Below are 23,372 nucleotides of genomic sequence, written 5' to 3'. Positions count from 1 at the left end.
AAATATATGGATAACTGGAAGCAAAAAGGAAAATGTCTTGTGTTAATACATCTTCTATAAATTTTTTCTAATGTTTATAGCTTCTATATAGTATAATTGCATATGGCAATTATTTGATTACATAAATTTTGCTAGCTACATAATTAGGTATAATTATGAAAATATGAAAATTATATGCATAAAGTGACTAATTAACAAAAATTTATTTAAAGGAATAGAGACTATTCAACAAGAAAAATCACATTAATGAAACTGTGGTTATGATAAAAGCACACATGTCAAAAATTACTATTCTAGACTGAGTATGCTTAGTTACTGATGAGATGCTAGAACCTATGTATTTATGCCTTTTTTTACCCTGATAACAGAGAAGCCTACTCCTCACCATATTTCTGATACATAGATTGCATAAAATATGGTCAATGAAAATTTTCCAAGAGTAAAATAATGCTTCCTTTCAGATCTGCACTAAAACCATACACACAAATATGTACTCATATTGAATCATAACATTCTTTTGTTGATGGTCTTGGCCCCTCCTGTAGCATGAAGAAATTATGGGTCCAGGGATCAAACCCAAGCCACAGCAGTGACAACACCGGATCCCCACCAGGGAATCCCTGAATCATAGCATTCTTTTTCTTTCTTTCTTTCATTTCTTTTTTTTTTTTTCGTTTTAGGGCTGCACCTGAGGCATATGGAAATTACCAGGCTAGGGGTTGAATCTGGACCTACAGCTGCCAGCCTACACCACAGCCATAGCAACCCAGGATCCAAGCCACATCTGTGACCTACACCACAGCTCACAGCAATGCTGGATCCCTGACCCATGGAGCAAGGCTAGTGATCGAACCTCCATCCTCATGAATACCAGTCAGATTTGTTTCTGTTGTGCCACAATGGGAACTCCCTGAATCATAGCATTCTTAAACGTTAGAACCAGAAGGAACATTAGCAACTATGTATTCCTATATTTATATTTTATAAATAAGGAACAATTATAACTTAAGAGGTTAAGGGAGTTTTTGATATCATATCAACAATGGCATAGGTGGGGCTCTTAGCCCTTTTCTCTTTCTACTCTTTTATAATTTCTCCTCAAAATATGTTATTCTCACTTCTAGGAAGAAAAAGTAGAAAAATTCTATTACAGTAGAACTATAAAATATGTAAATTTCAAAAGTCTCATGTTTTAGTATGGCAGTCATTTTTATATTAGCATTATATTGCACTTTCAGATATAAATGTGTTTGAGGTTTTCCATGTATGTTAAGAAGCTATTTAATTTGTCTATATCCATATGAACTATCTAAAAATTACCTCCATGTTATGCAGGACTTTTAATCAAGAGTTTGGCTGAAGTAAAAACCTATTGCAATGTTTATAACTTTGCTAAAAAAAACATTTTGTATAAATAATAAAACCAAAATAAATTATTTTAGATCAGGATAAAAATAGAGTCATATTACAAGTCAAGGTTAGCCTAAAAAGCATTATTATCAGAATAATTTCTTCAGCATATATTAGTATCTAGTAAATGTGTGTTAGACCCTTATAATCTGAAAACAATAATAAAGAAAAATTATAGTAGGTCTATTAATCCCGTACTTGAATAGCTTTATTATGTCTCATAAAATGAGTGAAATGACCAAGGAAGCAGTAGGATTTTGGCAGGAATTAACACAAAATAAATAGAAAAGCCATCAACCACCTTGATGTACATCAAGATGGTTCCTGTATTTTTTACTGAAATCTCTAAGACTATATTGTGTTGAGTGTTATGTTGAGTGTTGCATTGAATTATGAAACACTCCCTCCACCCATGTAAGATTACTCCCATTTTTGAAGGAATCTTCCATGTCTACATCATATCACTAGGAGGCCTCCCTGAGCTCTCTGGCTTTCAATGTTGTCTACATACTGATTCCAGCTAAATCCCATCCCCCATCCCTAGCTTCCTCTCTGAACTGCTGACTAGCCTGTCTAAGCACCTGTCACACCTTTCTGCTTTTGTGTCCAATAGATTTCTCAAAATAAATGTCTCTAAAACTGGACTCTTGAGTTTTCCCCACAAACCTGCTCCTCTCCAGCCTTTCCATCTCAGAAAATAGAAACTCTATTCCATCAGTTGTGGCTTGTAGACAAAAACTCTGGAAATCATTCTCAAAGTCTCTCTTCTGCCTCTACTCCTCATCAGCAGATTCTGCTGGCTCAATCTTCAAATAGGTATGGAATCACTATTTCTCATTATCTCCACTACTATCACCCTCATGAAAGCCACTGTGTTGTTTCTTGCCTGGATTATCCTAACAGCATTTTAGTTGCTCTCCCTGATTCTACCTTTGTCACAACACAGTCTGACCATGTGTATAGAGGTCATCCTTTTAAATAGTTAGTAGATCATGTCACATCACTCTTAAACTCCTAAGCTGCTATTTTAGGCAGGATTCTCAAAGATAGATGATAGATAGATAGATAGATAGATAGATAGATAGATAGATAGATAGAGGAATTAGCTCTGAGATTATGGAGGCTAAATCCCAAGAACTGCAGGGTGAGTCAGCAACCTGGAGCCTCAGGAGACCCAGTGGTTTAGTTCCAGTCTGAATTCAGAGGCCTGAAAACTAGGGGAATGGATGGTGTAGTTCCAGCATGAAGGCTGGCAGGCTCAGACTTTGGACACGCCAATATTTCAGTTCGGGTCCAAACAAACACAAAAGGAAGCTCTGTCCCAGATAAGGCAGTCAGAGAGGAGGAATTCTCCCTTATGGGGGGTGGAGAGGGTCAGCCTTTTTGTTCCACTCAGGCCTTCAGCTGATTGGATGGGACTTGAGGGAGGGCAATCCTCCTCACTCAGTCTACCAATTGAAATGTTAATCTCATCCAAAAAGAGTCTCACAGAGTGATGTTGACACATAAAATTAACCATTAATAGATCCCAAACTCTCTCATCCCTTCTCTAATTACTCTCCTCCACTCTCATTCTGTCTTGGCCACTCTGGCCTCCTGCCTTCACCTGATTTTCTCTTGGTACACTTTAATCTCCAGGTTTTCTGTCTACTTTTACATTTCTTTCTGGAATGGTCTTTCCTTTGATAATGTCCTGGATCATCTTCTCCCTACCTTCCCATCTCTGTCCCATGTCCCCTTTTCAAAGATACCTTCCTTAACTGTCCTTGGAGTAATATACCCTGTCCCATTCACCATCTCCCTTAATGTGTTATTTTTCTTCATAGCACATATCTGACTTCTGTTTATTTATTGTTCTCTAGAAAACAATTTCTTTTAGTGCAGTGACTTTGCCTTTGCTCATCGTGGTATCCTTAATATAGTCCCTAGAATAAAACTTTTGTTGTGTGAATGACCTACCTTATAACCTAATAGGGGAAAAAATTGCATATGATAGTTTAAGAAGATATGACTGCATTGATTTCCTCGAGACCCCATTTACAGAAAATATCCTTAGCCTCTTCCATGAGAGAGGAGAGGGCTATTAAGTCGGCCAAACCGAGAAAATTAGAATTTGATCATTGCATTCTCTTGGCTGTGATATGGGCCTTTTAGCCAGACTGGCTTGTTAATGGGAAAACAACAGACAGGGTTTACAATGTGGTTACATTGAGGTATACACGAGTTTGAATATTTACAGAAGATTTATCTGAGAAGAAACCAGATAGATGCAATCCTAGATTGTGCCTATAAAAATTTCATGTACTCTCAGGGTAAACAAATAATTTATGTAACCACAAGGGGAAAGGATTAGAGACAGTTTAATGGTTGTGATTGTCTTATGTATAGTAAATACTATGATGGCATAGATACTCATAAAAAGGTGAGGGCTGCTTATACACAAAAATAGAGAAACATGGCTTAGAAAACAACAAGCATCTGAGTAGACACCTGTCAAAACAAGAGCCACTGGGGAGCCTGATGGTAGCGTTTTAATACCCCCATTACTTCTGCTGACTATAGAATTTGCCATCTGTTTGTTGAAGTTTATCCTTATACGTGCTATTAACCCATAAAGATATAAGGAGATATCCCCCATATCTAGGCCTCCATGTTGGAGGCAAGTTTTGATGTTTCAATAAGTTTTTCAGTATTTTGACAAGAAGCAAATAGATTTTTTTCCTTCAGTATGATATTTCAGGGGGAGGGGAATTTCCTGCTGTTGGTGACATATTCTCTTAGACCATCTAAATTCCCTTAAATTTCTAAAAAGCCAGGGTGATTCCATACTCATTCCTTAGCAAACTTCAATATGCCTTTATTCATACTTACTATGAACCAAAGCATTTTTTCTTTTAGGATCATTAGCCAATTTAACTGCATAACTGTAGTATATCAATCACGTTACAAAATAACATGGTAGGACTATTGTAATGAACATGATAAAATTTTTTACAGTGTATTTCTATGTCTAAGATCTAGGTAAAACAATCTAGAATGTGGTTTTGAATATTAAAAATGTTGTTGATACCATTGCTTTGATATGGTTGGTAATAAGTCTGAGGATTATGTTGTCAATTTTGAATTTACTCTTGCCTGTTTTGCCTATGATCTTAGTTTTCAGATGTAGCTGTGCTTTGTTTTTCTTTTTCTTACTTTCTTTCTTTTTTGTTTTTTTTTTTTTTTGGCCACACCTGCAGCATATGGATGTTCCTGGGCAGGCCAGGGCTCAAATCAGAGCTGTAGCTCTGGCCTGTGCCAAATCACAGCAACAGCAGATCCCAGCCTCATCTGTGACCTGAGCATCAGCTTGTGGCAATGTGGGATCCTTAACCCACTCAGCAAGGCCAGGGATTGAACACATATCCTCACAGAGAGAATCGTGGATCTTTAATCTGCTGAGCCACAATGGAAACTCCAGATGTAGCTGTTTACTCATTATTACTATGCTTGTGAACATGATATAAATATTAACTTTTAATAAATGAGACAGCTTTTGCAAAAGAAAACGAGAATTAAAGAATAAATATTTTAAATATTGCTATGTAGTATCCATCTCATATTGTTCTTCAGGTTGTCACTTTTATCTGTGGGGAATGGGAATAATATCAGTCAGATTTGCATTCATTCAGTAAATATCTATTTGCTCTTTACCATATCATGTCCTGTGTTAGGTACTGGACAGGTCTTTGGACAAGCCAAAGAGTATGGCAGAGAAACAAAGACAGACAATCTGAAAACTGACATCTACTAATGTAGTTAAAGTAAAAATGATTCAAGTTATAATCATTAACTGTATTTTGCTGGACTTCTATATTTCTCATATTAATCATAACAACTTCTTTCTAAAGCAATAGTCCTTTTCAACTCTATGCTTGCAAAATCCTGGGACACTTTTAAAAAATACCATGCCTAGGCTCTAGGCATAGAGATTCTGGTTTAATTGGACTAAGGTGAAGCCCAGTCATGCCACTGTTTACAAAGGTCACCAGATGACTGTACCAGGCAGTCCCAATTAAAAAGCATTAGTTAGCTCCCTGCCTTATTTTCGAAACAATTCCTCATTCAAGATACTGATGACTCTGTGGTATTTTCCCATAGTTGGTATAATAAATTCTTGCCCAAATGTTTAAAATTCTTAGCCTATAATTCAATGTAATATTAACACAATAATAGGTATCATTTATTCAGCATCCATAATGTGCCAGACATGGTGTTAGAAAATATGCATATATGTATTTCTCATTTTTACAATGACCTTTTCAAGTCAGGTAAGTGTTTTTTTTTTTTAGACTTGCAGTCAAGACTTAAGTTGTCCTAGTTTACCCAGATAGTCAGTATCTAGGGCCAGGATTCTAACCAGGACTTGTCTGAATCCAAGACTTTCTCCCAGACTACACTGCCCTCATATTCTGACCTCCAGCCAAATCTCTAGACTTAGCTAAAACTTGCTGCACTTAACACATCCTAAGCTAAGAGTGAACAAATATAATTTTCTTCTTTACCCACAGATTTACCACATTCTCACCTGTCATTTGCACACCCTGTTAGTTTATGGAATGCCCTTGCCAGTCAATTTGATTTACCTTTCTTAACCATCTTTTAAGGTGCAGCTCAAATGTAGCCTCATCAATAAATCCCTTCTGGATCTTCCCAGCTGGAAGTAATCACTTCTCCCTCTGACCTTCCAAAGTGTCTTATCTATACCTCTCTCAGGTGCACTCATCATTTTCTACCTTGCAGTTATTTGTGCATATGATTAATACCCTTACATGTTTATGAGATCCTTGAGATCAGAGTTATTCCTGATTCATCTTTTTTTTTCTCTGTATAACACCCCACACAATACCTACTCCACTGTAGATGCTGAAAAAATATTTGCTTGAGGGATACACAAGAAATGAAGCAGTTTGATTAAGGTCACCTACAAATCTATACTTGGGACAGGAAAAGAACCCAATTGCATGTATAATATGAAATACAGTGCAAGACACTCCTATTTTTGGAAATGCTTCTATTTTGTGTAAAATTGTTTGATTCTCAAATGCGTCAACTTTTTGAAGGGATTTTATGGTTGCTTCAATTTTACAGGTAAACCAAGAATGTAAGTGACCAATAAATAAGAAATAATGGCATTTCTCTATTTCTGGTCATTTGTTTAAGCAACTGGAAAGAGAACAGAAAAGTGTATATATGTTTGATGGTGTGGGATGATAGTATAATTTCAAATGGTTTAACAGTAGCAGTCTTTTATTTAGAACATCTCCTTTTCACATTTATGCAGAAGAATTTCATATTCAATGCATTTAAAATGCACTTAGCACATCTACAACTTGTATTCATTAAGAAAACACTAATGTAGGTTGCATACTTATCAGCAATTATGTACTTTTCTCAATATCTAGAAGAAACAATGCTTAGATATCTTCTACCAGCAAAGTAGGGAAAAAACAGAAAACAAAAATATTGCTTAGGATGTCCTTGGTAGCTCTGAAGAATTTTTTTTGCCCTAGAAGTTATTTAGAAAATCATTCCGATTCCCACAATGAGTGATTTCTTTCTATTTGTTTTAGATAGCATCACTTTGTACCTGTTAGAGATTATACAGACCAGTGATTTTTTTTCCTGACCAGTGGGTTGTTGCTTGAATTACAGGTCACAACTAGTATGTGATATCATTTGTGCTGGTTTGTATTAAAAGCAAAACAGTAAATGTTGTGAAAAAATTGGTCTTAAATAATGTTGTTGAATTATGAATTATAAGTTGAATATGTGCTTAGTTGTTTGGGGAATATATGTAACTGGAACATAGAATGTTATCATCTAATTGCACATAGAAGAAAGTCATTTGAAATTCACAACCTATTCTATAAAGCTTAATTGTTTTGTTTTTCTTTTTCAGAAGTCAGGGATAGGCAGACTTTTTCATGTGTGCTTTTTAGGGCCACAACTGCTGCATATGGATGTTCCCAAGCTAGGGGTCAAATTGGAGCTGTAGCCGCTGGCTTGCACCACAGCCACAGTGACGCCAGATCCTTAACGCATTGAGCGAGGCCAGGGATTGAACTTGTGTCCTCATGGACATTAGTCAGATTCATTTCCACTGAGCCACCACGGTAACTTCTACTAGGGAGACTTTGTCCATAAAAGACTGGATGCTAAATACTTAAGACTTTGTGAGTCACACACTTTCTGTTGCAAGTACCGCATAGCACACAAGTAGCCATAAACAATATATAAATGAATGAGCATGGCTCTGTTCCAATAAAACATTATTTATGGACATTGAAATTTGAATTGTGTATTTTGTTGACATGTCATGAAATATTTTTCTTTTGATTTTTTTTTCAATTCTTTAAAAATGAAAAAACCATTCCTAGTTTGTAGGCCACACAGAAACAGATGATGAGCCACTTTTGGCTCTTAGACTATCCTTGTGCCACTTCCATCTTAAATTCTAACTATATGCTCCAAAACTGCTTTTTCTTGTCCTAAGATGATTTTGATTAATGGTAGCTTTTTAGAATATTATAGGGACATGAGCTGAGCTAACAAAAATATCATTGCTAATATAATGCCTCAAAAACCCAGTGTAAAATTTTGAAAGATTATAAAACAAACTTAACCAACAGCAGGAGTCTTTTTTCTAGGAAAAAATTGAAGTTTACGTTTAACTGCCAAGTACACTTATAGTTTACAAACTATAAGTGTTGGTAAATTTAAATTATCCATTTTACTGGTAACTATTCACATTAGAAAATAAACTACAGTCTATTCTGCAAAATTAATGTATTTTATTATTCTTCACATGGCTCCCTAGTGTTTTGCTTATGTTACTTCACTTTAAAAGTTGGTGACAGCACCAATGTGTTGCTATCACTTTATAGAGAATCATATTTATCTTCCTTCTGAGACTGTCCGATTTATTCCTGTACCTATGGCCTTTTAAGTGTGTGTTGGTAGTATAGCGGTGAGCATAGCTGCCTACCTATTGCCTTTTTAAAAATTCTATTTGGCTTTGTTGAAGCATTATTGACAAAAAACGTAAAATGTTTAACTTGCATGTTGTGATGACTTGATAAACATATACATCGTGAAGGGGTTCCTTCCATCTAGTTAATTAACACATTCATCACTTTGCACACCTCACATGTTTATATTTTTCTTTTGTTTTTTGTAAGAGCATTTCAGCTCTACCTCTTAGAAAATTTCAGTTATATAACACAGAATTATCAACTACAGTCACCATGTTATACATTAGAAACTAAGCTCTTATTTATCTTAATACTGAATATTTGTATCCTTTGGCATGTTTCTCCCTATTTTCCCCACCCTGGCCCCTGATAACCTCTTTTCTACCCTAGTTTTTATGTTTTTCTCTTTTTTTAGATTCCACATGTAAGTGATACCATGCAGTATTTGTCTTTATCTGGCTTATTTCATTCAGCATAATGCCCTCAAGGTCCATCCAAGTTGTTGCAAACAGCAGGAATTCCTTCCTTATCATGGCGGAGTAATATTTCATTGTGCATGCATGTGCATGTGTGTAAGTGTATATATGTATGTAAGTACATATATCACATTTTTTCTTTATCCATTTATCCACTGATAAATGGTTATTTCTGTATCTTGGCTTTTGCAAATAATGCTACAATATGGGAGTGAAGATATATCTCTAAGAGATTTTGATTTTAATTCCTTTAGATATGTGCCCTGAAGTAGGATTCTGGGATCATATGGGAGTTCTATTTTTAAATTTTTGAGGAACCTTCACACTGTTTCCAAAAGTGGTTATATCAGTATACATTCCCACCAACTGTGCACAAGGGTTCCCTTTCCTCCTTACCCTGGCCTATACTTGTTATCTCTTGTCTCCTTGATGATAGTCAATTTTTATAGGTATAAAGTTGTATATCATTGTGGTTGTGATTTGTGTCTGTTTGAGGATTAGTGATGTCTGACACCTTGTTTTGTACCCATTGGTCATTTGAATGTCTTTTTTGGAAAGCTCTTTATTCAGCCCAGTTTTAAACTGAATCGTTTGCTTTTTTGCTATTAGAGTTGTGTACTTTATATATTTTGGATATTGACTTCTTATCAGATATAAAATTTGCAAATATTTTCTCTCATTCCATAGATTGCCTTTCCCTTTTGTTAAGAGTTTCCTTTGTTATGCAGAAGCTTTTAGTTTGATATAATCCCACTTGTTTATATTTGCTTTTGTTGCTTTTGTTTTTGGTGTCAAATAAAAAGCATCATTGCCAAGACCAATGTTAAGGGGCTTGCCCATATGTTTTATTTTAGGATTTTTCAATTTCAGGTCTCAAATTTAAGTCTGTAGTCCATTGAGTTTCTCTTGCATTCTAAAGGATCCATCCTTAAAATTTCATTTTCATTTTCGTGTATTCCCAATTGCAAGCACATTGTTTTCTTTTGGATTTGCACTCACTTTCCTGAACTCTAAATAGCTAATACCTATATTTTAACAATAAGTAACTCATGGTTTTACAGCTACAGATGGTACCATACTGAAAAGTATAGAAAGAATCAGAGAAAGTGTCCTCCATCAAGTTTTTTATGTTCAAGTTGTTCTATTATCGGCCATCAATTTCAGTAATGATATGTCACATTTTAAGAAATAACAGAAGATATCAAAATAGTATGTAGTCAAAGCAGTATAGTTTTCACATGGCTATTAGCTTCTTTGTAGTGGAAACTGTTTGACCTAGCCAGTTCAAAATGCAAATAAGTATATTTGAAAGAAAATACCTAGCATATCTTTTCCTATGCTCCATCTTGACTTGGTCCCTCATATTCATCTTTCACTCAGTCTTTGAGTCCTACCTTGTCTCCTGTCTTTGGTATTTCAGTTGCCCAGTTGATCAATCATGGGGTGATGGTCAGATGTAGAGGGAGTCTCAAGCAGGCAGTGAAAATATCTATTGTAAACATTAAATGCTAATAATGAATGATATTTTCAAATTTTTGTGAGCCCAATGTGATTAAATGTCAAATTCTGGGGCCAAGTATTAAAATCTGTGCATTCAAAGACAGCATAAGGATTAAAGGTAGGGAAACTGGGTGAATGCAAAGGGAGTCCAAGTTGAAACAGTGATACACATAGGGTGTTTTAGAAATAGTAAATGGGTAAGCTCAACATCATGGAGAATAGGGCTTGGATATGCAGTTCTAGAAGAGGAAATTGGAAAAACATTTTCTGTTCCAGGTTGTGAAATTTGTCTTTTCAACAGTAAATGGAGTTGGCATTTTCTTTCATGACGCATTAGAAGCTATGCAGAGTTTTTGTTAGTAAGGGACAAGATGAAAACAGAATATAATTGTTCAGAAATATTAATTTAAAATATCTGAAGTGGTCATCGAACATGTTATTTGGCTGATTGAGAGTTGCTATGATGGCAAGAAATTTCCTTTTAATAATCTGAAGGAAATTTGAAACTCCCTTTGGAAGTAGAGAAGGAAATTGTAGAATTCAGAGAAAAGTTGTTTACCTGAAACTAAATGACAAAGCATAATTTACTTTGTCAATGGCCTGAGCTCCTTAAAACCCAGGACTTGATAGGTTTTCAATTTTCAGCCTTGATCTTAATTGACTTCTTTCTTGTAGTTCACATACTCTACTCAGCTAGAAAAATAGAACAAAAATGGTTACCTTGCTATCTAAGAATAGTAACCCAAAATACAATGGTATTAAGGAAGTGATAAAGGAAAAAAGCATATATGATATGCTATTGCACGCAGATATACACCTAAATCCAATGCTAAGTGGTATTGCAAATTGATTAACAAAACACACCCGAAGAATGAAAGAATCAGTGTAGAATAGATTTTGACCTAATGAAAGATTAAATAAAATTTAGATTTTGAAAAAAGAAAACAAGCTTGCTGACTCTTAAATTTGCAGGGTAAAGTTAAATGTAATGATTCTTTATGCTTCTCTCCCCATCATAATCTTCTGGCTTCTCATAGGCAGGCAACAGTTTTTAAAACAGAGACTAAGGTCAAGTATTGATTATTATATGTTGATTGTATTAATTAATTTCAAACTTGAACTTAATGCCCTGTGAAATAAGATGAAATATTTAGATCAGCAAGGAAGCAGTAAAAGATTTTTTAAAATCTTTCTTTCTTTCTTTTTCTTTCTTTCTTTCTTTCTTTCTTTCTTTCTTTCTCTTTCTTTCTTTCTTTCTTTCTTTTTCTTTCTTTTCCACCATGATCTATCCCAAGAGATTGGATATATTTCCCTGTGCAGTAGGACCTTGCTGTTTATCCATTCTAAATGGAATAGTTTGCATCTACTAATGCCAAACTCCCAATCCATCCCACTCCCTGCCGCTTCCTCCTTAGCAACAGTTACAAGTCTGTTCTCTATGTCTGTGAGTCTGTTTCTGTTTTGTAGATAGGTTCATTTTGTGCCATATTTTAGATTCCACATATAAGTGATATCAAAAATAAACAAATGGTACCTAATCAATTTACAAGCTTTTGCACAGCAAAGGAAACCATAAAAAAAAAATGAAAAGACAACCTACAGAATGGGAGAAAATATCTGCAAATATGCAACTGACAAGGGCTTAATCTCCAAAATATACAAACAGCTCATATAACTCAACAAGAAAAAAAAATTAAAAAATGGGCAGAAGACCTAAAGATATTTCTCTGAAGAAGACATGCAGATGGCTAGAAGGCACATGAAAAGATGCTCAACATCAGTAATTATTAGAGAAATGCAAATCAAAACTACAGTGAGGTACCACCTGACACCTGTCAGAATGGCCATCATTAATAAGTCTACAAATAACAAATGTTGGAGAGGGTACACAGAAAAGGGAGCCCTCCTACACTGTTGGTGAGAATGTAAATTGGTACAACCACTATGGAAAACAGTGTGGAGGTTCTTCAGAAAACTAAATATAGAACTACCATATGATTCAGCAATCCCACTCCTAGGAATATATCCAGAAAAAAACTGTAATTCAAAAAGATACATGCACCTCTATGTTCATAGCAGCACTATTCACAATAGGCAAGACATGGAAACAACCTCAGTGTCCAACAACAGATGAATGTATTAAGAATATGTGTAATATACATACAATGGAATACTACTCAGCCAAAAAAAGAAATGAATTCAAGCCATTGGCAGCAACATGGATGCAACTAGAAATTCTCATATTAAGTGAAGTAAAGGATCTTATTATCAGATATTAAATTTCCAGTTATTCCTTCTGAAATGTCTTTGGAGAACATTTCTTTCTCATATCTTATTTTTAAAAAAACTTTTAAATGGTTGATTTTGTCAAAATAGTGCCTAAACCCATTTTGGGTAGTTTAGGAATGTGGACTATGTGTAAATTTTTTAGTGGGTTTTTCTTATGAGTCCAATTTAATTTACATTTTCTCAGTGCAGAAAAAGTTTTCATATCTTCAAAATTCCATGAGTTGAGTTTTTCCCAAAGTCAAGAGTTTAAGCTTTCAAAAGATTTCAAATTTTACATTCAATATATTTTACTGGCTGCATTAGCTTCCTAGGGCTATTTTAATAAATTGCTACAAACTAGGTAGATTAAAACAACAGAATTTTTTTCTCTATGTAGAAGCTAGAAGTCTGAAATCAAGATGGCAACCTGGCCATCCTTCCTATAGTTCCACCAAATTTCTTTTAGATTTTATCTCATAATTGAATAATATTTCATTACTACTCTAAGATATTGACATTGCACATTGTTCATAAAATCCTGCACCAAATAACGCAGGAAAGCATGAACAAATTAGGAGTAATTCTTCCTTACTTTTTCCTAGTTTCTGTTGGTTCCCCATAATTCTTAGCATTTCTTGACTTGCAGCTATATCACTCCACTCTCTGCCATGGACTTTATTTCAAAATAATGTCAGATGCTGAAGTTCCATGTGGATATGAATTTGGGAGGACACTTTCCATCCACTACACTAGTGGATTTCAACATCTTAGTTCAAAATTACCACATAGGGAAGAAGTATAATAAGAATAAACTTAAAAAAATACTAATGATTTGGCTACTATATTATAGGATTTACTACATTTTTATTACTTTTTCTCTTTTCCTATTGCCTGTTTATTTCTCAGTTATTTGAAAAACTTTCATACTGTGAATATTCAATCAGACTTTGCTAAACCATTACAAAAGAAATTATGCTTTTTGTGCTTTTCTCCTCATGAATGAAATATTCCATTATAAATGTGTCTGCTTTTTGGTTTCTTGATTTGAAGGTATGTAAATGTGTAATGGTTAAAATAAATAAAAAGAACAGATGGCAGGACCTTGAAGATCAAATTAGCTTTGTATCCATCTGGAATTTAGGGATGGCTTCATGATTTCCTTCTAATTTGTTCGTCCTTTCCTGAATTGTCTGGTGGAGGATTTTATGCATAGTTGCACAGTTGTGCAATATAGATATCTTAGAGAAATAATAAGGTATGAATCAGTTATGTAATAAAATCGAAAATAATTCTATGGTTCTCTAATAGTATCATTGTCATTATAGTTGCATTTGGTGGTTCTCCAGAATTAATATTGCAGTACAGATACTCCTCAAGGACACACCAATAATCTATTTAGTGTTCAAGGTATTTCAACATATATACTGATAACTTTCAAAGATGTCTTCAGCAAGTACTAAATTGCTGAACATTAACAGTGTCAACAGTTCTGTTTTATTACCCTGATGAGAATCCTATAGAAGCTCATAAGTTGAAGTATATTTTATCTGAAAGAACTTGGCATTTGTTTAACAGCATGCATTCTTTTATTTTTTGCAAAATTTTTTTTTTCAATACAGCTGGTTTACAGTGTTCTATTATTCTTTAAACAATACTTAAGTCCCACAGATTGAGTATGGAATATTTTCATTGGTAATAATGCAAATGTATTTTTAATGATGTTATCTCTGAAACTGTACTTCTCCTTTTTTTAAGCATTTTTTCAGTTGATTTATTTTTATTTCTTTAACTGTTATTTCCACAATACAATTTTTTTTTGTACTGTACAGCATGGTGACCCAGTTACACATACATGTATAGATTCTTTTTTCTCACATTATCATGCTCCTTCATAAGTGACTAGACATAGTTCCCAGTGATACACAGCAGGATCTCATTGCTAATCCATTCCAAAGGCAATAGTCTGCATCTATTAACTCCAAGCTCCCAATCCATCCCACTCCCTCCCCCTCCCCCTTGGTAACCACAAGTCTATTCTCCAAGTCCATGAGTTTCTTTTCTGTGGAAAGGTTCATTTGTGCTATACATTAGATTCCAGATATAAGTGATATGTATGGTATTTGTCTTTCTCTTTCTGACTTACTTCACTCAGTATGAGAGTCTTTAGTTGCATCCATGTTGCTGAAAATGGCATTATTTTGTTCTTTTTTTGGTTGAGTAGTATTCCATTTGTATATATACCACATCTTCTTAATCCATTCATCTGTTGATGGACATTTAGGTTGTTTCCATGCCTTGGCTATTGTGAATAGAGCTACAATGACCGTGCGGGTGCATGTGTCTTTTTCAAGGAAAGTTTTCTGTGGATATATATACCCAAGAGTGGGATTGCTGGATCATATGGTAGTTCTGTGTATAGATTTCTAAGGTACCTACATATTGTTCTCCATAGTGGTTGTATCAGCTTAAATTCCCACCAATAGTGCAGGAGGGTTCCCTTTTCTCCACAACCCCTCCAGCACTTGTTATTTGTGGACTTAATGATGGCCATTCTGACTGGTGTGAGGTGGTATCTCATGGTAGTTTTGATTTGCATTTCTCTAATAATCAGTGATGTTGAGAAAACCTACTACATGGAGACTAAACAACATGCTACTAAAAAGCCAATGGGTCAATGAGGAAATCAAGAAGGAAATTAAAAAATACCTCAAGACAAATGATAATTAAGACACAACTGCTCAAAATATATGGGATGTCACAAAAGCAGTGCTCAAAGGGAAATTCATAGCAATACAGGCCTTCCTCAAAAAAGAAGAAAAGTCTCAAATAGGCAACTTAACCCACCACCTAAATGAATTAGAAAAATAAGAGCAAACAAAACCTAAAGCCAGCAGAAGGAAGGAAATCATAAAGATCAAAGAGGGAATCAATAAAATAGAGGTTAAAAAATAGAAAAAAATAAAAACAAGAACTGGTTCTTTGAAAAGATAATCAAAATTGACAAACCTCTGGCCAGACTCACCAAGAAGAGGAGAGAAAATACCCAAGTAAACAAAATAAGAAATTAAAAAGGAGAAGTCACATCTGATACTACAGAAATACAAATTACCATGAGAGAATATTATGAACAATTGTATGCCAACAAATTTGACAACCTAGAAGAAATGGAAAACTTTCTAGAGACTTACAGCCTGCCAAAATTGAATCAAGAAGAAATAGATCAACTGATCAGATGGATCACTAGAAATGAAATTGAATATGTCATAAAAATACTCCCTACAAACAAAAGTCCTGGACCAGATGTCTTCACAGGTGAATTCTACCAAACGTACAAAGAGGAACTTATACCCATCCTCCTTAAACTTTTTCAAAAGTTTGAAAAAAAAGGAACACTCCCAAAGACATTCTATGATGCCACCATCACCCTAATTCCAAAACCAGACAAAGATACCACCAAAAAAGAAAACTTTTCCTTTTAAGGTGTGAAAATAAAAACTGATGGGAATGTGTCCTTCACTATCAGATAAGAGAGAGAATCTGGTATAGTGTTCTTTCATTTTACTCACACATTATTTATACAGGGCTGACTAGATCGTTCCTATTTTAAATCAAAAGATGCTGGCACACAAACTTGTAGTTGCCTGGGTATAAAATTATATCTATGGCCATTAAATAGTCAGATGATTTCTCAGCAACACTGGATACCAGAAGAGGGACAACATAAGTGCTAAGTGAAAGCTTTAATTTGTATTTTAATAAACCAAAAAAAGTTAATATTCAGAAGGCCAAAATAAAAATATTTTCATACATAACATGAGAGTATTTATCCCATAGAATTCATTTTCCTAAAAACACTATTCAAGATGCATTTAAGCAAGGAGAAAAATCCAGATTGAAATCACGGGATGCAAGAAATAACATGGAGATCAAAAATTGAAGTTAAAGTCAACTACTATCTGAAAAATAAGAATAATTAGGGGTTTTTGGTTTAAAAAGTATTAACATTCAAGATAAAAATACAAAAGATCCAACAGTGTGTAAGTAATTTGAGCTTGGGTCCTATGTTTGAATGAAGAAAGAAATACTGAATAACTTTAGATACTTTGCTAGGAGAAATGAATTTACATGATGTTAAAAATTAAAGGCAATAGATATAGTCTTTTGATCCCAAATACACTAGGAAAAAATTATAACTTTATTAACCAAAATGGGAAAAGGAGAATAAAGGAAGGAAACAAGAAATTGCAAATCAGATCATAGAATTAAGTCCAAATATATCAACAATCATATTTGTTGAATATGAATGAAAAGACAGATAATAAAATTTAATTTTAAAATATCTAGTTACATTCTGCTTTTAAGGATCTCACTTGCAACAAGTCTACCCAGAAAATTTAAAAATAAATAGAATAAGATATAGCATGCAAATATCAATCACAGGAAATATTTTATTTGTGTCTGTTATTAAAATATAATGATTAATATTATTAGTATTAGAAAACATTTAATTTATGAAAAACCTCTATAAATAAAGAGTAATTCAGCTTAATAAAAAGAAAAAAACTTTATCAGAAAGATATAACATTGATAAATTTGTATGCATCTAGTGACATAGCTTTGAAATATGTAAAGCAAAAATTTAAAGAGTTACAGGGAGAAACTGACAATAAGCCCTCAGAAGGGGAGAGTTTTAGCATCTTCTATCAGAAAATACTAGAAGTGGAGTTCCCATTGTGGATCAGTGGTTAACAAATCCGACTAAGAACCATGGGTTTGTGGGTTCGATCCCTGGCCTTGCTCAGTGGGTTAAGGATCCGGTGTTGCTGTGAGCTGTGGTGTGGGTTGCAGGTGCGGCTCGGATCCCACATTGCTTTGGCTCTGGTGTAGGCTGGCGGCTATGGCTGCGACTGGACCCCTAGCCTGGGAAACTCCATGTGCTGTGGGAGCAGCCCGAGAAATGGCAAAAAGACAAAAAAAAAAAAAAGAAAGAAAGAAAAAATGATAGAAGAAAATGATCAATAAACAACAAGAGCTAGAGAATATTTAAGCAGCAAAAGTAGTAGTTTTTGATCTTGTATTTATTAAGAGAATATATTAGTAATGTTAGTCATTATTTCATATATAGGTCATGCCCACTCCTCATTTCTGTTTTTTTTTTCCCTTATCCTTGCCTGGTATGTATAATATCACTTACTTCTCCATATCAGTGAAAACACTACTTTTTTAACAAAGCCCACCTCAAGTTTTATCTTAAAGAAAGTGTATCTTGTTGTTTATATGGATCTCTCTCTTTTTAAAAATTAAGGCAGCATAATCTGTACATTATTTTGCCTCCTTAATTGCATTTTCCTGTGTGTGCTGCTAAGACCTGCGTATTTCTTAGTTCCACAAAATGCCTGTAAATACTATCTTCAAAACCTTTTCTAGTTCTCATTCCACTCTTCCAGAACCCAACACATCCCTACTATTTGAAACCAGATTTATTATGAACCAAATATAGGAATTAGGGGGAAGGAAACTTGACTCCTCAAGATGTTAGAACTAGTAGAGCATTATCTTTAAACAAATGTTGCAAACAACTGTTTGTGAGAGAATATCAATTTAGTCTCTGTTCTGCTACCAGAGTAAGGGGGGATTACATTGTAAATCATGGACTCTATAATATAATAAAAAGGAACAGCATGAAAATGTTTCCACTGACACACATGGTTTGATTCATGAAACAATTTCTTCATACCTCTTAGGCTACTGACTGACTTTTCAATATAAATCTTTGTGAAGATTTCATAAAGGAGTAGCCAATCACAGAGCTGAAGAAAAACCTTTATATAAAACAAAATTCCAAGGTTTAAGCAAGAAACTGTTGCATGTAAAAGCAAGTGACATAAAGACAATAATTTGCAAGTAAAATTCAAGGAACTCTGGGAATTTCATTGAACACTATGAAGCTAAGTGGCTTTCTCAGTCATTAATTTTACAAGTCTTCACCAATCAATAGTCTAGTCTGTTACCAAATAAATGACTAGTGTTAAACAGCAGAAAGAATACACTGTTTTCACTCAGGTATCGGCTAACAACAACCAGGGAACAGAACCAACCCCTGTAATTGAGTTGCCTAATGAATATTATTTGGGAAAAACATAAACTATTGAAAAGAATAAGAGTAGTGACTGGGAATAAATAAATTGAAGAAAGAGCCTCAATCCCTTTAAACAGTGAAAATCAAGAGTAGACAGTAAGTTCTTATTTAGAAGAAATTTAATCTAATTAGAAGAATTTATGCCTAAATTCAAACCAATGGCAGTTGGAAATACTACTAGCCGGGTACACAAACTTGGTGTTTTCTGACAAGAGGTAAAGCCAGGCTCTCCAGATCCTGAGATCTACAACTATAAATTAGATTGCATTATTCTCCAACATGAATGCCCTATCTGATATTAACAATTTATCAAACCAGCCAACCTACCAACCAACAAGCTGTTCTCTTACCTTCATCCTCCATTAGTGAAAATAGAATATTTCAAGTTCTCTTTCTAAATCAAAACACTGACCACTGCTGCACACCCTTCTCTACACAAATCAATATTCCGGAAATAATCCATGTTACAAGAAGAGAATGAAGAAGAAAATAGCCTGGAAACCTGGTTGTCTGGAAAGAACAAAGTGAAGTAAAAGGGTCTTATCCTTCTCTATTAGAAAGTAATTTCCTGACTATGAGGCTAGGCATTTTAGAAACATACCCAAATTCTAGTCTCCTTTCATTTCTGTGATATTGCCTCATCATGGTGCTCTCTCCACCCTAAAATGCCCTTCCTTTGTCTCATTTATTGATCTCTTTCTATCCTCTGTGCTCACATCTCTTCTGTACATCCTCAGAAGTCTGCTCTTTTCTATGAGCTCTTTCCTTTCAAAGAAATCTGTGTTCATGGCTTAATCTCATAACCCATTTGATCAATGACTCACAAAGCACAGTGTACTCCTGAAAAACAAATGTTGTTTGTCAGCCATGATATGTCATGTTGTCTGTCCTATCTTTTGCTCTGGATTCTTATGCCGTGATGTTTTTACAGCTATCAAGATGTTCCCTCGTGGTTCACTTTAATTCCACCTGCTTCATAAAACAGTATGCAGTTAATAGAAAGAACATGAACTTTGGAATGAAAGAGGTTTAGGTTTGAATCCTAAGAACTACGAATAATTACGTGATCTTGAGTCTTTAACCTCTTTGAGCTTTGTTTTTTCATTTGTAAAGTAAGGATATCAATTTTTTGACTCTCTTTCCATTCCTTTTAAAGAGTTTCTTATCTCACTTTTCATTTCACTGACTATTTAGGGCTATACCCACATCTCAGCTACTACAGAGAACAGTGGCTTCCTGACATCTATTTTTATCTGGGGTACACGGCTCCCACATAGAAAACTTTAGTCTGTCTACCAATGGAAAGAACTAACTGGACATTAAGAGGTTCTTTAGTAGCTTCTGTTATGAGATCTTGCTTTCATCATAGCATTAATCACTGCTACCACTAAGCAGTGATTGGAAATTTGCCTTGCTCCTCCCCCTTAGTCAAGTTGTTTCTGCTGTTCTGGGCCAGCCATATTCAAACTTCTTAGGGCAGGCAGCTTAAATCATGTTTGGGTCTCTTCAATGTTTTTATCTCTTTTCTATAGACATCTTTTTTTTCCCAATTAATTTCTAAAAGGTCAGTTATACATAGCAATTTCCCAAGTCTCTGATGCTCTTGGGCATAACATTAAAAAAAAAGTTTAATTAAAATTAAAACACAACAATGACCAGAAGAAATTACCTGAGGCTACCCTTTGTAGTCACTTTCCCCATTATTAATGCCTAACCATCACTAATTGATTCTCTATCCCCATAGTTTAGTCTTTTCTAGAGAGTAACATAGACGAAATTATACAGTATCTAGCCTTTGGAGAAAAGCTTTCTCTTAGCATAATACATTTGAGATTCATCAATATCTCATGTGTATCAATAGTTCATTCCTTTTTAATTGCTGAGTGGTATTTCATTGTATAGATATACCATAATTCATTGTCTATTCTCCAGGTCAAGGACATATTTTTTTTTCGGTTTCTGCTAATACTACTAAAATTGTCTTAAAATTATTGAGTATTCGTGTGAATATAATTTTCATTTCACCTGGGTAAATGCCAAAGTGTGGTATTGCTTGGTAATTGCTGTGGAAAGCATATGCTTAACTTTGCAAGACATCATTTTCTAGAGTGGCTTTGCCATTTTGCATTCCCACTAGCTATGTATGAGAGTTGCTCTTGTTTAGTATCCTTGCTAGTACTTGCTATTCTCAATTAAAAAAAGGTATCCTATAAAACAAACAAAACACAATGACCCTACTTCTCTTCCAAGTGCCAATTAGATCTGCTCTTCACAGCTTTTGAACCCTCTTCCCATCAATCACACAGCACTTCAAATATCATCTTGCTCACCTGTAGCCCCTAATCAACAAAGCCAAGTACATTCTTCTCTACTTTGTGGTTACACAACCACATACTAACCGGTGTAGCTTTGAGCAAATTTTCCCCATCTTTGCTTTTTACCTGGAATACTGGCATTTATTCATGATGTGATCCTGTTCTCTTCCATTTCTCAATATGGGACCTTCCCAGTTAAGCTTTCAAACTATTCCTTCCTGATTCTTTATGTCTATTCCTTATCCCTGCCTCCTATTGCTAGCAAGCTATTACTGTTTCTCCTTTCTTTTGTCATTCTTTCTACCTGACTGTATTTTAAATTTATTCTTCATTCCAATACTAATACATTATTTGAAAGGTTAATGTTTATATTAAGAAAAAAGTGCATGGGAAACTCTGTAAAACAGCTTGGCATATGGCAAAAAAAATGGCTTCTAGTCCTATTTTCTGACAGAAAGGTACAATCTTTCCTAACTCTAAAGCTCATCATAGAGCTTTTTTCCATATATATCTTATGTCGATTCAATTATTGTGCTTTATATTATACTTGCTTATGTAACTGTTTAATTGTAAATTCCAAAAAAACCTAATTATCAGTGTATATTCCTATGCATTATACAATCATAGAAACTAGCACATTTTAGCCCTCAGTACATGATTATTGTTTTGAAATACTTTATTTACTTATCACATAAATAATGCTCCTATTCAACAAAATACTGCTATGAATGGATTTGTGTAGACAGACTTAAATCATGACAAATGCCCATTTTGTTGAGCTCTCCTTACATTCTGGGAAATAAGGATTGCCTATCTAATGCTCTTATTGCAATCCTGGAATTTTGATCTAATGGACATTATATCAACATTCCTATATTTATCATAGCTACTTTTTTCCCCAAAATGTTTTCATTTACCGTTAACATAATCAATTCTCCCTAATTTGAATGAATTAGAAGGGAAACTAATTAAATTGGTGAATACTTGCTTTAATTTGAATCCCTTTAAGGACATATAATAACTGCAACTTTTATAACTATTCAGACACTGCCTAGTGGAGTTTTAATTAATAGATAAGCATGATCTCTAATTAGCTCATCAAAACACTAGTCTGAACAGTGTCAACCCTACATATGTTGCAATTACATTGTTTATAAGTAAATAAATACTTCTAAAAACACTTAAAGACCAGTTTGCATTCTTAGCAGAATAGTGATGCCCTCAACCTTTTTCATTATATGGTTAATTCGTTTTGCTAGCCTTCTCTTCTTCTTAAGGGAGTAAATGAACAAATGAAAGAAACACAATACAATAGCTTTGTCTCAGTTGATATTAGGACACATTCCAAATTACTGTAGTTCAAATTATTGTAGTTTCTTGAATAGATATCATATAACAGTACAGTACAGGACTGTAGAAATACAAAGCTAGAGGAAAACCTTCCTCTTGGATCAATTATTCTAGCTATCTCATTTTATAGATGAAGAAGAAATTTATTTATTATATGGCTCCTATGATTAGTCATGGGCCAAGCCAGGCTTCCTTCTCTCAGTGTCTTTGGAGTCCTAATTCCATGCTTATTGAAAAGGTAATGTGAATAATGTGAGTTAAGAAATAAAATAAAACAGAGAAAGAGAGGAAGAGAGAGTTAAGTATCAATTTGATACAGTGACCTCATGGAATTCTAAATTAAAAGCAAATAAATTCAAAATTCTAATTCATGCATTCAATGAAAAAGATACTGTTATTCTGCAGAATATTTTGGCATACTGTGCTCAATGCTTCACCCATTCATTTAAATTGATTAGGATTTCTGTTGTTTCTTTGTTTTTCCAAAAGTGTGAGTTACTTTCAGCTGCTGGGGATAGAAAACAGATAAAACACAGGTGGTATAATAGAAGTTTGCTGAGAGTGTCATGGTGGTACTGAGGAAGGACTCCTAACCAAGGCTGGTGTGTTTGTGCATGAAAGGGGGCTTCCTGGAAGAGGCAATGGAGGAACTAAGTCCTTAAAGGTAAGCCAGAGATGGTCTGACATTGTCTATAACAGAGAAGGTAATATTCCTGAACCCAGGTTTGTATGCCTAGTGCACAGTGAGGCCAAACAGAAATATTGGAGTTTTGAGCAGAGAAATGTTTACTGCAGGGCCAAGCAAGGAGAATGGGCAGCTCCTGATCAGTAAAATCCAAACACACTGAAGGTTTTGGGGAAAAGTTTTTATAGGCAAAATTTGGGGTGGGGGGGTTGCAGG

The 23,372-nt window shown here is 34.5% G+C and overlaps 1 protein-coding gene across 9 annotated transcripts in view; it reads left to right on the top strand.

Moving 5' to 3' along the window:
* The window catches only part of CTNNA3 (catenin alpha 3), a 1,779,313-nt gene that overhangs the window by 855,068 nt on the left and 900,873 nt on the right, over positions 1-23,372 (top strand). Inside the window, exon 1 of one of the 9 annotated variants that reach the window (XM_021074387.1) lies at positions 17,626-23,135. The exons of the other annotated variants lie outside the window; for them this stretch is intronic. The gene's annotated coding sequence lies outside the window, so the exon portion shown is untranslated. Of the gene's footprint in view, positions 1-17,625; positions 23,136-23,372 lie in introns of those variants that run through there. 9 annotated transcript variants of the gene reach the window in all.

Source organism: Sus scrofa, chromosome 14, assembly GCF_000003025.6.
Source record: "Sus scrofa isolate TJ Tabasco breed Duroc chromosome 14, Sscrofa11.1, whole genome shotgun sequence".
NCBI classification, from domain to species: domain Eukaryota; kingdom Metazoa; phylum Chordata; class Mammalia; order Artiodactyla; family Suidae; genus Sus; species Sus scrofa.
The sequence above is the reverse complement of the archived record's forward strand: the minus strand, read 5'-3'. Positions and strand labels throughout refer to the sequence as shown.